Genomic DNA, 15687 nt, shown 5'->3' with positions numbered 1-15687 from the left:
TTCAAAATGACTCATAAAGTGATACAATTGGACTTACTTTTCTCACGCAAAAATAAAATATGTTGTGCGTAATGCTGCATAAATGTAGGCTACTCTAACTGAAGAAATGTTGTGTTTGATTGCCCCTGGCCTCATTCAGGCTACACAAAGAATTCAGAAAAGGAAGCAGCCTTTGCAATTTACTCTAAATCCTGACATTCTGGTAGTGCAAGGGATAAAGTATGGCTTTAAATTCTTCATTTCTTTCTTTAAAACTAAACTGATAATTTTTCTTAAAGGGATAGTTCACCCAAAAAATTACAATTCTGTCATCCCTCACTTCGCTCCAAACCTGTAAGACCTTCCTTCAAGTAAAAGTACACATAACAATGAAAATACTGTCATCACTCACCCTTACATCAGTACAAACCCATATGTTGTTATGTTTATTTATGCTTCTTTCAAAACAACAACATAGTTTTGGAATAAAAAAAAAAAAAAAAAAAAAAAAAAAAAAAAACTGGATTATGAACCATATAAGTAGTCTACATATTACTTATGAAAACCCATGATTTACAAAAACCAAAAACAATAGCATAATTTTTTTTTCTCGAAAATCATATATATCAATATAACGTTTATATTGATTGCTACAAAAAGGATTTGGCACTCTTTGAGTTGTGTGTAGCTAACTTTACTGTACACAGTAGTGATGCTAAGCTCAGATAATTTTATTTACTTGATCTTCGGATCTTTGAATCATATGATTTTGACAATTTGAGTTATATATTTATATATTAAAATGTTATATATTCAATTCACAATCAAACACAACCATTGATTATATTCTAAATTAGGAAATCATTACAATGCAGCCAGTAAAAAAATTATGAGATACAGTAAATTATTAGTTTACAACCCGATTCTTTCATTCATTATACTGTTAAATGTTGCTATAGATTAAGCACCACTCTATTGTTAAAATAAGCATTCAACGTTTAAGCTTCAAGGATGTGATAAAACTTGAAAATCTTGGGAAGAAAATTTGTGATATGCTGGTATGCCAAATTTCAGTTCCTCTTAGGGGATTTTTCAAGATCAGCAAAACTGGAATTCTAAATAGTCACTTTCCCATGCTTGAGTCCGTATATAAATACAGTTTGTTTGATGAGCGCGCACATTTTTTTTTTTTGTCTTTCCTGATCATTGAGCATGGCTCATGTACACACCACTGTTCTTCTGCAGGCAGTGTCTAGCTTCACAGGTGTTTCTGTGAAGACTTACAATGATTTGTGTACCTAACTAGCTTTTACCACGCTACAACCCATCACGGACCATAAGGTCACAAAACGCTGGACTTTTGGTAGTTCCTAGGATAGCAATGTCCTCTAAAGGAGATAGAGCTTTTTCACATTTGGCTCCCAAACTCTGGAATAGCCTTCCTGATAATGTTCAGGGTTCAGACACACTCTCTCTGTTTAAATCTAGATTAAAAAAACATCTCTTTCGCCAAACATTCAAATAATGCATCTCTCAAATTGTGAGTGCAGTTGCATCTGATCAAATGCACATTCTTATTCTTTAGCTTGGGTTAAACTAACTCATTTTACTTTGTTGGAACAGCAGCTACGCTAATTATGTCTCTATTTGTTTCTCTGTTTTGCCACGGGATTGAAACATATCTGAAACATACAGAACTAACAAATATTGCTACTTACTACATTATAATTGCTGTTAATAGTGTTCATCGTCTGGTTGGTCTTGTATTAATTCATCTGAAAATTCCTGTCATTTGCACATAAACTAATCACTACTTATAAGCTACTACTTAATATTGTAGAAACTTAATTTTCTGTAAAGTTGCTTTGCAATGATTTGTATCGTAAAAAGCGCTATACAAATAAACTTGAATTGAATTGAATTGAATTTGGAAAAACCCAAAAGGTGACCAAGAACCAAGAAGGTTCCTACTCCAAGCCTCAATTCCTCTGGACACAGGCTCTGACAAAAGGAGCTTTTTGTGAACATGGACAAATTCTTTGACCCAAAGTATAATTTGTAAAAGATGACACCACCTTTACACGTGAGGACAGTGAGCGAGAGGAAAGACTACTGGCTGATTGAGATTCCTCAGGGCACTTCACGTAAAGAGGAAAGAGCAATTGTGGAGAACTTGATTCGACCTTATGGAATTCTGCTGAGAGAGGTGTGAGGGAGGAATTCTAACATCATTCCATCAACCTTGATGGGTTCTGTGGGAACTTTTACTGCTTGTGGGATTGTGATTATTAAAATGTCATTATTTATGGATCTCTCTCTCTATACGTTTTAATTAGCTGGAATGATTTGTGTTTCATAAATTATGTGAGACTAAGTATTCTTAGTATGGCATAGCAGTTAGCATGTTAAACATGTGTTTGAAGTAAATGCATATACTGTGAACTTTCAGTTCATGAAAGCGCACCTTGGTGGACACAGGCTATAGGTCATCTGCACTGCTGTAGCAGACCATCTCCACAATGTTATTAAAAATGTACCAAGTACTTTAGGTTTAGTTTTTATTTATAATTTAATGTAAAGTGCAGTCTAATAGATTACACTACAGACTACAGACAGAGCTGGGAGGATTACTTTCAATTTGTAATCCATTATTCCAAAATTCATGAGAAAAAAATTGAAGTAACATAAATCCATTACATTACACATTGTAGGTAATGTAATCAGACTACTTTAGATTACTTTTAGATAACGTTTTTTTTCACATTGACCTAATAGGACAATCTTGTACACTAAAAAAAACATATTGTGGGAAGTCGTGGACTAGTGGTTAGAGAGTTTGACTCCTAACCCTAAGGTTGTGGGTTCGAGTCTCAGGCCAGCAATACCACGACTGATGTGCCTTGAGCAAGGCACTGAACCCCCAACTGCTACCTGGGTGCCGCAGCATAAATGGCTGCCAGCTGCAATGCGTGTTCACTTTGGATGGGTTAAATGCAGAGCATGAATTCGGAGTATGGGTCACCATACTTGGCTGAATGTTATGTCACTTTCACATATTTTTTGTTTTTCAAAGGACTGGCAGCTGCTAAAAAACAAACAAACTTTAAATTACAGTCAAATATCTTAATTGAAATAAAGTTTCATTTTACAGAAATTTCAATTAAAAGGTTTTACAGAAAGAAAAAAGTTATTTTACAGATTTCTCCATGTTTTAACTTTAATGTTAAGTTTTTTGTTTGGCAGCCGTAATGGCCTTTTTTAAATTAGTCTTTTAATTGCAACCAAAGGGATAGTTTGCCCAAAAATTATACAGCGGATATGTTGTTTATGTTCAGATCAAAGCGTAAACAATGTAGACAGCGTAACCATGTACAATGCTGATGATACAGAACAGCACACGTCATTTACGTATGTAATACGGAGGATACACATTTTTTGATTAAAGTCGTTATTTTTGCTGTTTTTTTTTTTTTTTTTAGCACAAAATGTAATCTTGTAACTTCGTAAAATTACAGTTGGACCACTGATGTCATGTGGACTATTTTACAGATCTCCTTGCTAAGTTTCTGGACCTTGATCGTGCAAGGATCCTTGCTGTCTACGGGAGGGTCAGAAAACTCTCGGATTCCATCAAAAATATCTTAATTTGTGTTCTGAAGATGAACGGAGGTCTTACGGGTTTTGAATGATATAAGGGTGAGTAATTATTTTTTACATTTTAATTTTTGCCTGAACTATCCCTTTAACAACATAAAGTGCTCAAACATTACATTGCATCAAGTTACTTCTCAAACTGGGTTTGAGAAGTAACTGCTTAGGGTTTATGAGTTTAATGGAAAGATAATAATTAACTGAATCATAAAAATGTTAAAACCATTTAAACATGAATCAAAAGAAAACACTAAGTTGATGCAACGTCGCAACACTTTTGTATAAAAGTGATTTGTATAAATCCAGATATCAAATGCAGTGTAGAGTAGCTACCAGCGTGAACGTCCACAAAACTGGACTTTCTGAGTGTATAAGCAGAAGGCTATTTTAGAAAGGAAAATGTAAAAGATAAAAAAAGAATCAATAAATTATTTTTACTGCTATAGTGTAAATAATATGAAATCATGTATTACATGAAAAAAGTCAGATGAAGAGTATTTTAAACGACAATTTAATGTAATTACGAGTACTTAATTTTTGATCATGTAATCCAGATTACATGTAATCAATTACTACTCAAGTTGAATACTATAGCATGGTAAAGTAGTACAGTAATGACACTCCACAAATTCTGCTTGTAAGAGTAATATATTATAGGTCCCATAATAATAGCAAATATTTCTAACCCAGAATTCTATCAAATAATGTTAGAAATCCCCTTAGTCCACTTCCCGAGTACATTCTTGAGTTCACAGAACAACACATAACCACACAAAGCCTCTTTGCCTGTCGTGCGGCTTTGGCAGAGCTTTTCTTTTTTGGCACACAGGCATTTGACAAATTAGACCAAAAGTAAACACAATTATGTAAATGTATGACAAAATCAAATTATGTTCCTTTTCCAAAAGCGCCTTTGTTTGGCTCGATTATTCTCCTACAATAACGCGGCCCCCACAGGGCCACTGTAAATTGGGTTATGCACAATTTTTGGAGAGGGTGTCCTTGGTAAGTAGATGTTTGTTTTCAACCATAACACAAGAGACCTGCATAATATTTATTGACTCGCAAAGTCCCCAAGACTTTTCAAGATATATTGAACACTAATATTGTTAATCTTACTCCAAGAATTTGTAGATTATTTTCTGTGGAGCCTTGGATTGAATACCTAACTGAATAGCAAACATCATGGTACAGGAGGTATGGGTTTTTCTATTTTCCCCAATGGCTTTTGGTGTCCTTTACAGTATGAACAGTCTTCCAGCATTGAGAAGAGTACTGAGTATTCTTGTAACATATAAAACGAATGTAATAATTTCTTATCAAAAAGCACAGCAACTTTCCTTAATAATTAAAAAGATTATTACTTGCATTTGTTTAATAGCATTCCTGCTGTTTACATTTGTCTCTTTTTAGATAATGTACTATGGAGAACCTAAATTATATTACAAGGATAATTAAAATAATATTTGTAGGATTCATATATTAAATATGGTGATCTTTGAAGATTATTACTCAAAAGTCTCTTATTTCTTTATCTCTTCCACTTGAGGGCAGTGAAAGCATACGGTACAATTCACAAAATAACAGTCAGACATTGATTTAAAGCATTTCTGTTTTACATTTCATATAGAAAACGTAAAAACAAGACATCATTGACTTGTTCTAGACTCAAGCTACTGCTTTTATTGATAGAACAAAAAAAAATGTTTATTATAATTAATATTTGTAGAAACTGCAGCCTGACTAAACCGAAATATTAAATTCACAACACTACACACCCATTTAAATGATGTAGGAGCTCCAAAGCAGTACAAGCCAAGAAAATTATAGACCACGCTCGGAAGACTATAAGACATTTGTGTGCACATCTCTCCCCAGGCTGGTCTAAACCTCACAAAAAGAGACCAGTTTAAACTGAAACAGAAATATGACTGTCTGAGATTGACATTACAGTCAGCAACTGCAATTATCTGTTATTATTAAACTGAAGGTCAGAGGTAAATTACAACAATTAGTGATGCCTGATTGCAGAATCATTCTTTTGAGTCAGTTATTTTTAATATCATGTATTTCAACGCACATCTGTGCCAACATTTATTCATTTTAAACAACCATTGTCTCTGTTGGAGGCTGTATTGACTCTCATGTCCTCTGTCTGAACAGCTCCTCATACAACAGTAATCATGTCTCCGTGTGTGTCTCATGTGCTCCCCTCATCTCATTTGATGCTCTGGGTGTTGGAATAATTACAGTTCTCTCTGCCAAACCATTCATCTCTGCTCATTTACTGAAGACAGGAAGGAAAGAAAGAAAATGGCCGGATACACATAGGTGTGTAGCAATTGGGAACAAGTCTCAATGCAAAATGAATCCGAAATTAGTTTATTAAAGTATGGCGTCTTTTTTAAGATAGGCTTGAAGGGCATCTTCTTAATGAAATATTTAATACTTATCAATGCTACTATGATAATAAAAGGTATACTATATAGATTTTAGCTCCTTCTAGTGGAGAAAATCTTTTTTCAACATTCCACCGATTCTTTTTTGATCCTTCCGCATTTTAGCCTCTTAACTTTCCCTATTCTTACCATTTTTTCGGTCTTTCCTTTAAAACACTTGTCGATGTTGTCAGAAGACAAGCCGTGGACAATTTGGACCACTTTGCGCTAAATGATTTACAAGAAGAAACCTGACCGCGGTCAGTGGCCTATTTTTAGACTATTTCGTCAGTCGCAGCATGTTAAATCTGATATTATGTTCACTCATATTTAGCATTTACAGGCCAGTGGTTATTCTGGAAATTGGTGTGGCTGTTCTTGTGGCGGTGTTCCTCTTGGTCTACCTCGCTATTCTCTACAATCCTCGAAAAGATCCTTTGTTCTACAGTATGAGCTCTGACTCGGATTTGATTGGTTAACTCTTGAGATAAGCAGCATATCCTCATTTCTTTCTGACTCTCAAATAAATAAATGACAGATTATCAGAAAAATGGTCTCAAAAACAACACTTTTTTTCTGTTTAAAGGGGGGGTGAAATGCTCGTTTTCACTCAATATCCTGTTAATCTATACCTATAGAGTAGTACTGCATCCTTCATAACTCCAAAAAGTCTTTAGTGTTATTATATTCATAAGAGAAAGATAGTCTGTACCGATTTTTCCCGGAAAAACATGACCGGCTGGAGGCGTGACGTGTGGGCGGAGCTAAAGAATCACGAGCGCCAGTAAGCTTTTGTGTTGAGAGCGTGTGGAAACTGACATTACCTTGAGGAAAAAACCATCATCCAAAACAAACCATGGCTTACAGTCAGATTCAGCCGTTTATTTATGATCCAGAATCAGATCCCGAGGCTGAAACTGAACGAGAGCAGCAGCAGCAACGACTCGCTCCGAGTGGGGCTCGAACCCGGGTCTCCGGCATGGGAGGGGATGCACTAACAAGGAGGCAGAGATATTTGAAGCAGTTTTACTCACCGCCTGCGGTTCCAACACACGATCGTGACCCTTTTTCGTTGGGATTGCATCATCCTTAAGAAATAAACGATGTGCAAATCCGTCGTCAAATGGGGCCTTGTTTGTAAAACAAGCATCTTCGAAATGCAGGGAACAAACACAAACACTTGCACAACTCCGTTGATGCTCTGTAAAAATAAACTCCATCCACTGGTCCCTTAATGCTGTTTTTTTTTTGGTAATCTGTGCAGGGTTGTCTTGCCCTGGCAACCAAAAACACACTTCTTTTGTGAGATTTCGCGACGCTCTCGCTCTGATCAGTGAATGTCTGTGCTCTCAGTGCTCTACTATATGGGAGCGCGCTCTTCCGGCAGAAGTTCCTTTAGGACCCATATAAGCAAATTCCGCTCCATCTAACGTCACACAGAGCCATACTCGAAAAAAAACTTTCCGAAACTTGTGACAAACCGTAACAAAAATACTCCTTCAAACGTACAACTTAATTTTTGAAACTTTGTCCATGTTTAGCATGGAAATCTACGGAGCCCCTAAAGGGACCTTTGCAAAAAAATAAAAACACAGACTTTCGCGTTCGCACGAGAAACTATGGCGTGCGCGCGAGAAACTATGGCGTGCGCGCGAGAAACATTCGCGTGCGCGCGAGAAACTATGGCGTGCGCGCGAGAAACATTCGCGTGCGCGCGAGAAACTATGACGTGCGCACGAGAAACATTCGCGTGCTCACGAGACACTTTTGCGTGAGCACGAGAAACCTACGGGTTTCACTAGCCGTCACAATTTCCGTTTTATGCATTTTGATTTAGCATAATTTTTAATGTGAGGATGAGACTGTTTAGTACAGAATTTTTCAAAAGATCTCAACATAGAATATTTTGTTGATTTTTTTGAGGTCACAAGATATTTCTCAAGATTCAATTGAGTAAAAAAAAGGATAAGGTAAATTGTTACAGTTAGGCTATAATTAATATGCATGCTTTCGTTTCCAATGTATTTATAGCTGACATTTCCTTTTACAACAACATAGGTGTTATTGCAACTATGACCGAAGACAAACTTGGAAAATATATTGTTACATATGTGAATCGTCTTGCAGTTAGAGCATTTTGCCGTCAAAGACTCGCTGCATGTGAAACCACCAAGTCCACTGCACTGCAGAGATTAAGAGACAAGATCCAAAAAAGAGGCAGTACATCAGCAAATGACGACGGTTTATTAAGCAAACTTTCAGGTATAGGCAACAAACATGCGTCTAAAGAGACCAGACGACTGGAAATTGGGTGGCTTCATTTTTATAAAGGAGAAAACATGTTTGTAAACATTGTTAGATGTCAGCAATACATAGTCTGTTTTTAAGTATAATAATCAATAAAATGGCCCCAACTGTGTTAACATCTTTATGTATTCAGTGCATTTGATGCTTATTAAATTATATCAAGGGAGGAAAAAAAATTCTGCATACAAGTCTAAAGTAATCGTTCACAAGAGCAACCTGAGAAAACATTGACAACAATTGTATGAAAAATGTTGACAGAGGATGCTGATAACTGCTCAATGCACATTGTGCTAAACATTTGTGCTCCACAGAAGAAAATGTCTGAATTTGAAAAAACACAATGGTAAATAAATAAAATTTTAAATTATTTAATAAGACTAATAGAAAGGACCCTGCCTAAACAAATACATGTAATAACATATACTCAATAACATTAAAGGGTTAGTCCACCCAAATATTACAATTCTCTCATTAATAATAACGCACCCTCATGTCGTTCCAAACCCGTGAGACCTCTGTTTATTTTTGGGACACAGTTTAAGATATTTTAGATTTAGTCCGAGAGCTCTCAGTCCCTCCATTGAAGCTGTGTGTACGGTATACTGTCCATGTCCAGAAAGGTAAGAAAAACATCATTAAAGTAGTCCATGTGACATCAGAGGGTCAGTTAGAATTTGTTGAAGCTTTGAAAATACATTTTGGTCCAAAAATAGCAAAAACTATGACTTTATTCAACACTGTCTTCTATTCCGGGTCTCTTGTGAGTGCGACTGCTGTGACTGTATGACGCTGCTGACGTGTTTTCTGGTGTGCCCAATAACAAAGAAAACACGTCAGCAGCGTCAGATGAACGGAGGTCTCACGGGTTTGGAACGACATGAGGGTGAGTCATTAATGACAGAATTTTAACATTTGGGTGAACTAACCCTTAGAGTATTTTAGAGACAATTACTTTTCTGAAAACTGTTGTCTAAATATTTACATAATGCATACAAAGTGCACCTTTAAACTGCTATACAAGCCTTTTGAAATGTATATTGTAACATCATAGTACTTCTTTAGCAATAGCATTTGGGCATCGGATATCCTGTAAATAAAAAATGCCACCAACCCCTCTATTTCTTTTCAGTCTGAGCACAGGTTACAATAAAGTCAGTATTGCATTCCTTGGATGCAAGTATAAGTCCATTGCTTGATAGGAGTCCTTTGGAAGCTCAAAGTTTGCCTCAGTCATAACAGAATTACAAATGTCATAGACATCACTGTCACAATGTATAGATGAACGTGTGATGAACACGTGAGGAGCTGTGTCTTGCACAGCTGTAGGATGTCCTGGGTCCGCTGGTGACATGTAGTTCTCTGTTCTGTAGAGCTCTGGGAATAAGTACATGACATTGGGTCTACCGCTCGGCACTCTGTCGTTTTTTGATGGTCTTATTACATGCACATCCCACACACGTGCAGTTTCATCCAATTCATCCTGCAATTAAATAAATAAATATAAACAAAGGTTTGCATTAAAGTTATTCAACCTGCAATTGGGAGTGTACTTTTTTTAGTATCTAGATCATCAATATCCATAAACACCAAGTTTCATTTAGGTCTTCATTAAAGTGACTTTTTAATATAAATGTAATATTTTGTAAGCAAATGGTGTTGAGAAAAAAGTACACCCAAAACAGCATACATTTATAATTATAACCCCACAATTCCATGACTGACTTAGAATTTAAGGGATAGATCATCCAAAACATGTTGTTCCAAACCTGAATGAGTTCCTTTCTTCTGTTGAACAAAAAATAAGATATTGTGAAGAATGCTGTTAACCAAGTAGTTTTTCTTACTATGGAAGTCGGTGTCTACCATCAGCTGTTCCGTTATCAGCATGAAGGTAAGGAGCTCATCCAGGTTTGGAACAACATAAGGGTGAGTAAAGGATGAGAGAATTTTCAGTTTAGGAATTAAAGGGATAGTTCATGCAAGTCACACTCATGCACTTGGGGAGGTTAGTTTGACCCCACACAGTAAATGATCAACTGTATAAAACAATATACACTTTTGATGATGCAGATTATGAAATTTTCACAAATAGGCATTAGGCTTTTTTTTATGTGAATTTTTATTACACAATTATTTACTTAAAAGGTTTGTTTTTACTTCAATAAACTAAGAATTGTTACATTAATTCAATAAAAACTCTAAAATAAAACGAATAAATTGCAAGTTATGGATGATAACATGGATTTGTGATACTTTTGGTAAATGAGCTCCAAAGCAATGCTTTATAGGTAAATTATGCTGTGTAGTGTGCACTAGGCCTACATCGTTAACTTTTAAGACAAAACTCACCTGGATAATTCCCAAGAAACAGCAACGGATGAGATTTTTATCCAAATTTATTTATTTTTGTCCTTCTGGTCAGTGAACAAAGAGATGAAAAATTCCATGCATTCTTTCCTGAGGAATCCCCACCAACTCTCTATTCGCTGATTGGCTGTGCTTGCACCTTCCTTGTAGCTGTCAATGTTGGAGTCCGGCAGAATGTTGCATCTGAGCAATCGCTGGAAGTCTCTCACGTGCCCGTTCTCTGTTCCACAGTCACCTGTCATGATCCGAGGACAGCCACCTGAACTCTCCACTGTTTCCACGTAGTATTCTCTGACGACCTTCCGGTCACTGCTGGTTGTGAACGCATTTAGCCAAATGATCTTCCTTGAAAAGCCGTCAATACAGCCGTTAATACAAATACCATATGGCTTTAGTTTATCGTAAGAATCAAAATGCCAGATGTAATTCGGTCCATTTGCGAAATAGTTATGCTGATGGAGACGTCGGGCTTTCCTAAATTCTACGCCAGCAGGATCAAACAAGCTCAAAATGAAGCGAACATGTTCTTTTTTTGTAACATGCAGTCCGTTTTCGTTACATTTTGCATGCATCCACCTGTATCCGTGGAGCTGGCCTGATGTTTGGAGTTGATGCTGAATAAATGCGATAGCGTCTTCGAAGCTTGAATAGTCTTTTCGTCGAAACAGGCGTCTAGACCTCAAAATGCGTTTTAGATGTCACTCAGTGATTACATATCTGTGTCGAAATGCAAGAACAGAAACAATTTATCTGTACTGAAGGCCAAGTTTAAAATAAATCTCAATTAATTTGTGCGCATCCATGCTTTCGCTTCCAGAGAGTGAACCGGAAACTGTAACGCGTAAACATGCAGAAACTATAGCGTGAGCACGAGAAACTCTCGTGAGGTCGCAATAGTTTTTCGTGAGCACGTCATAGTTTCTCGTGCGCACGCAATAGTTTCTCGTGCTCACGCTATAGTTTCTCGTGCTCACGCAATAGTTTCTCGTGCGCACGTCATAGTTTCTCGTGCGCACGCCATAGTTTCTCGTGCGAACGCGAAATTCTATTTATTTTATTTTTTTGCAAAGGTCACTTTAGGGGCTCAGTAGAAATCCAACTCTTTAACAGTGTAAAAAACTCAGTATGCATGAAATAGCATTTCACCCCCCCTTTAAGGTTACATACATCTCCATGAAATATTTAAAAGGATAGTTCACCCATCAATGAAAATTCTGTCATCAATTACTCACCCTCATGTCATTTCAAATCCATAAGACCTTCGTTCATCTTCGGTACACAAATTAAGATATTGAGTAATTAAATGACACAATTTTCATTTTTGGGTTAACTATCCCTTTAATTGTTTTGTTGCTGCACTGAATGAGGCCATTTAAACTCATTAGTATCGGTGGAATGCAGATACTGACATTTCATTGACATTCTCTCTCACCGTATTAAAGGTTCAGGGAGGTTTACACAAAAACCAAATGGAAGATGTGGTGACACATGCAAAAAAATTAATTTCCCCCACCAAAATGTCTACAGTGCCAAGACAAAAAAAAAAAAAAAAAAATTCTTAAAAATTAATCTGGAAAGAATATGCATTAAAAAACGTTAGTTTCAAAATCCCCAAATCAATAAACGCAAACTCTTGTGCATTACCATTCTGCTTCGTATTAGGACACAATAGAAAAATGTTAACTTTTGCAATGTAATGCTAGAAATTTAACTTGAGATAACGGGGTTATTATTGGTTTGAGTGACAGAGAGGTGACAATGTCACCTGGCACAGCATGTCATATCGAGACGTTAATTCCATTATCACACCTGTAATGCAGGTAAACTAAACCAAGACCCCTATGGATTAAAAGGGCTCGGGAGAAGAAGGGAAGTGAGAAAGACAGAAAGTGAGAACGTCAGTATCAGACTGTGCATCTGTGCTCAGCGGACGGCAATACAGCACTTCTCATTGAGCTGTTATATCTACGAAGCTGTCAGTAAGATACTCGTGAACACAAGAAGAATGGCACTGGACAATATCTAGTCTAGCCATCCAACCATGAAATTGGATACAAGTAAAGTATTTGTTATAATAACACACCTGTCTTTACCTTTACACCCATGGTTTCCTTTACAATAAACTATGAAATCCATCTTGAAAACATTGCTTGGGAAAAGAAGATTATTAAAGGAATATTTCAACTAAATTGAAACGTATCAGGCTATTATCATGACGAGCTTTTCAGCTCACCATTTATCTATATGAAAAAGAGCAGCGTGGACATTCCCCTAAACTTCACCATTGCGTTCCAATGGAGTCATATGTTTTAGGAATGACATGAAAGTAAACGATGACCAATTTTTTATGTCTATGTGAACTATTCCGTTAAATCCTGTGTCTGAGCTTTCAGTGGTGGCATTTGCAGTCATTATTTTTGCCTCCATGCTCAAGAATTTTCATTTTCATGACCCCTGCCACTCATTATTTGTCCCCCAGACGCTTAGGAAATGCCACATTGGGGTATTCACTGTCTCTGCAAAGTGCCCTTTTGGCAGAGCTGCACTTTATTTAAAAAAAAAACACCACATGGCTCCAGATATAAATTTCTTGTTCACACCTCCACTCGCAGATATCATTATCCTCTTCCACCTTGCCAGAAATCAATAGTCGGTAAGAGTGAAATCTTTTTAATAAAGACAGTGTGAATAAAGGTGGACTAGTTAACTCTTGATAGAGCAGTTGAGCGCTGCAACATCTTATTAGTGAGGTTTTTCTCTCTGCACATCACAGAGGGCTTAAAGTTAAAGTCGAAAACATTTCAATTCAGCGTTTCGCAAGTGCCAATGAAGCCGAGCCCATAATCCCACTAGGGAGAGATGTGTTTTCTTGCAAAGCCTGCAATTACTTAAAGCAAATGAACATTTTCCTTTCATTATAGACGAGAGCAGTTTGTCACTTTCCGAGGAAGAAAGTGTTCTATTGTTTGATTTCAGTTTTGCATGATGCTAATTATACGTGACATTTGCATACGAGAATACGTGGAAAATATATATAACCTTCCAATAATGTAACTTACTGTACAATATTCCACTTACTGCATGACTCAACAAATAAATAAATGTGTATGTTTGAATATTAATTTTAGTTAAAATTATGTTGTAACCTTACCTATATATTATCTAAAAATTAGTCTACAGTGTAGCCTAAAAAAAAAGTCCACCAAGGCAATTTTGTAGTGATCGACCGATGTATCTGTTTACCGATATTTTTCCCGATATTTAAGCATTTTTCCATAATCGGGTATCGGTTTTGTAATATCGGATTCGCCGATTTAAGGCGCCATCTTGTGGCCGTTTTGAGATTTCCGCCATTGCAGCCCGGGCGTCTGAGGAGATCAGTCAACAACAACTCAGTGCACAGGTAAAGTATATGTTCTACTTGGTTTGCTTTAATTAATCAACTTTATTTAACATAACAGACATGCACAAATGAGATCTGAGACATAAATTCCTGATATAGTTAATTTATGCAGCTTGTTTCTAAACAATTGAGACGAACTCATTGAGTCACGTAGTGTTCGTCATGTCCTGCCCCAATAAAGACGTATCTTTACATGAATTAAATAAAACAGACATGAATGAGTGCATGTTGAAAATAAAAGCGTTGAATTTAATTCTCTATCTGTTGTATTTGCTCTCCATTAGTCTAGAAGAGAAAGTTCGTTCATATTAGCAACTGACGGATGATCTGGAGGCTTAAGCACGGCCACTGAATTAAACTTTTGACAAGATTATCTTGTTTAAACACCCTAGATTATATTTTCATTTACTACATAACAATTATTTCGCTAATACACATATAAATATAGCCTACCGCTTTGTGGAAATTAATTATTTATTATCTCCATGCGCGATCGCGGTTGATTAAGTTATAGTCAAACAGCACTTTGTCAGTTGGCATTTCATGATTAAACATTAGATTAAATTTAGATCATAAAATGCCAACTGACAAGTGCTGTTTAACATTATATAGTCTCGGGAAAAAAAGTTCGTTCATATTGCTCAGCACCTGACTGGGTTGATGATCAGGAAGCCTCAAGCAATGCCACTGAATGAAACTTTTGACAAGATTATCTTGTTTAAACACACTAGATTATATTATCATTTACTACATAACAATTATTTCGCTAATACACATATACATATACCGCTTTGTGGAAATTATTTATTTATTATCTCCATGAGCGATAGCGGTTGATTAAATTATAGTCAAACAGCACTTTGTCAGTTGGCATTTCATGATCTAACGTTAGATTGAATCTAGATCATAAAATGCCAACTGACAAGTGCTGTTTAATTTTATATAGTCTCGGGATAAAAGTTCGTTCATATTTCTCAGCACCTGACTGGGTTGATGATCAGGAAGCCTCAAGCACGGCCACTGCATGAAATTTTTGAAGGAAGCAGGCTTACAGGGCAGAATGCTGAAAGACTCTGTTTTCTACACTAAAACCTAGTTCTGCTTAACTGGGATTATTAAGTTACACTACTAAATAGCTATGCACTCCTAAATAGCCCTCCCGCCCCCACCAATATGTTAGAATCATTTTTGTGCTTTATTTTTTTACCCGTTTTTATTTTTTTTACCTCATCAAAGCTTTTATTTTAAAACAAAGACACTTAGTAACAGTGCACTTACATTTTTTGGACTCAGACCCCTCTATTTATTTGTGTATAAATATAAAGTTTTTTGTATGCAAGGAGGGAGTGATTGTTATAAATAAAATGTTTTTTTTTTTCAGCTCATTTGTGTTGTAATAATTGTCAGAAACAGAAGTATAACAGTAAATAAATATCGGTTCTGCATATCGGTTATCGGGTACATAAACATGCAAATAATCGGTATCGGTTATAAAAAAATCAATATCGGTCGATCACTACAATTTTGAGATTAGAAATTCTC

Source organism: Carassius auratus, chromosome 22 (genome assembly GCF_003368295.1).
Source record: "Carassius auratus strain Wakin chromosome 22, ASM336829v1, whole genome shotgun sequence".
Taxonomy (NCBI): domain Eukaryota; kingdom Metazoa; phylum Chordata; class Actinopteri; order Cypriniformes; family Cyprinidae; genus Carassius; species Carassius auratus.
This window is presented reverse-complemented; position numbering follows the sequence as displayed.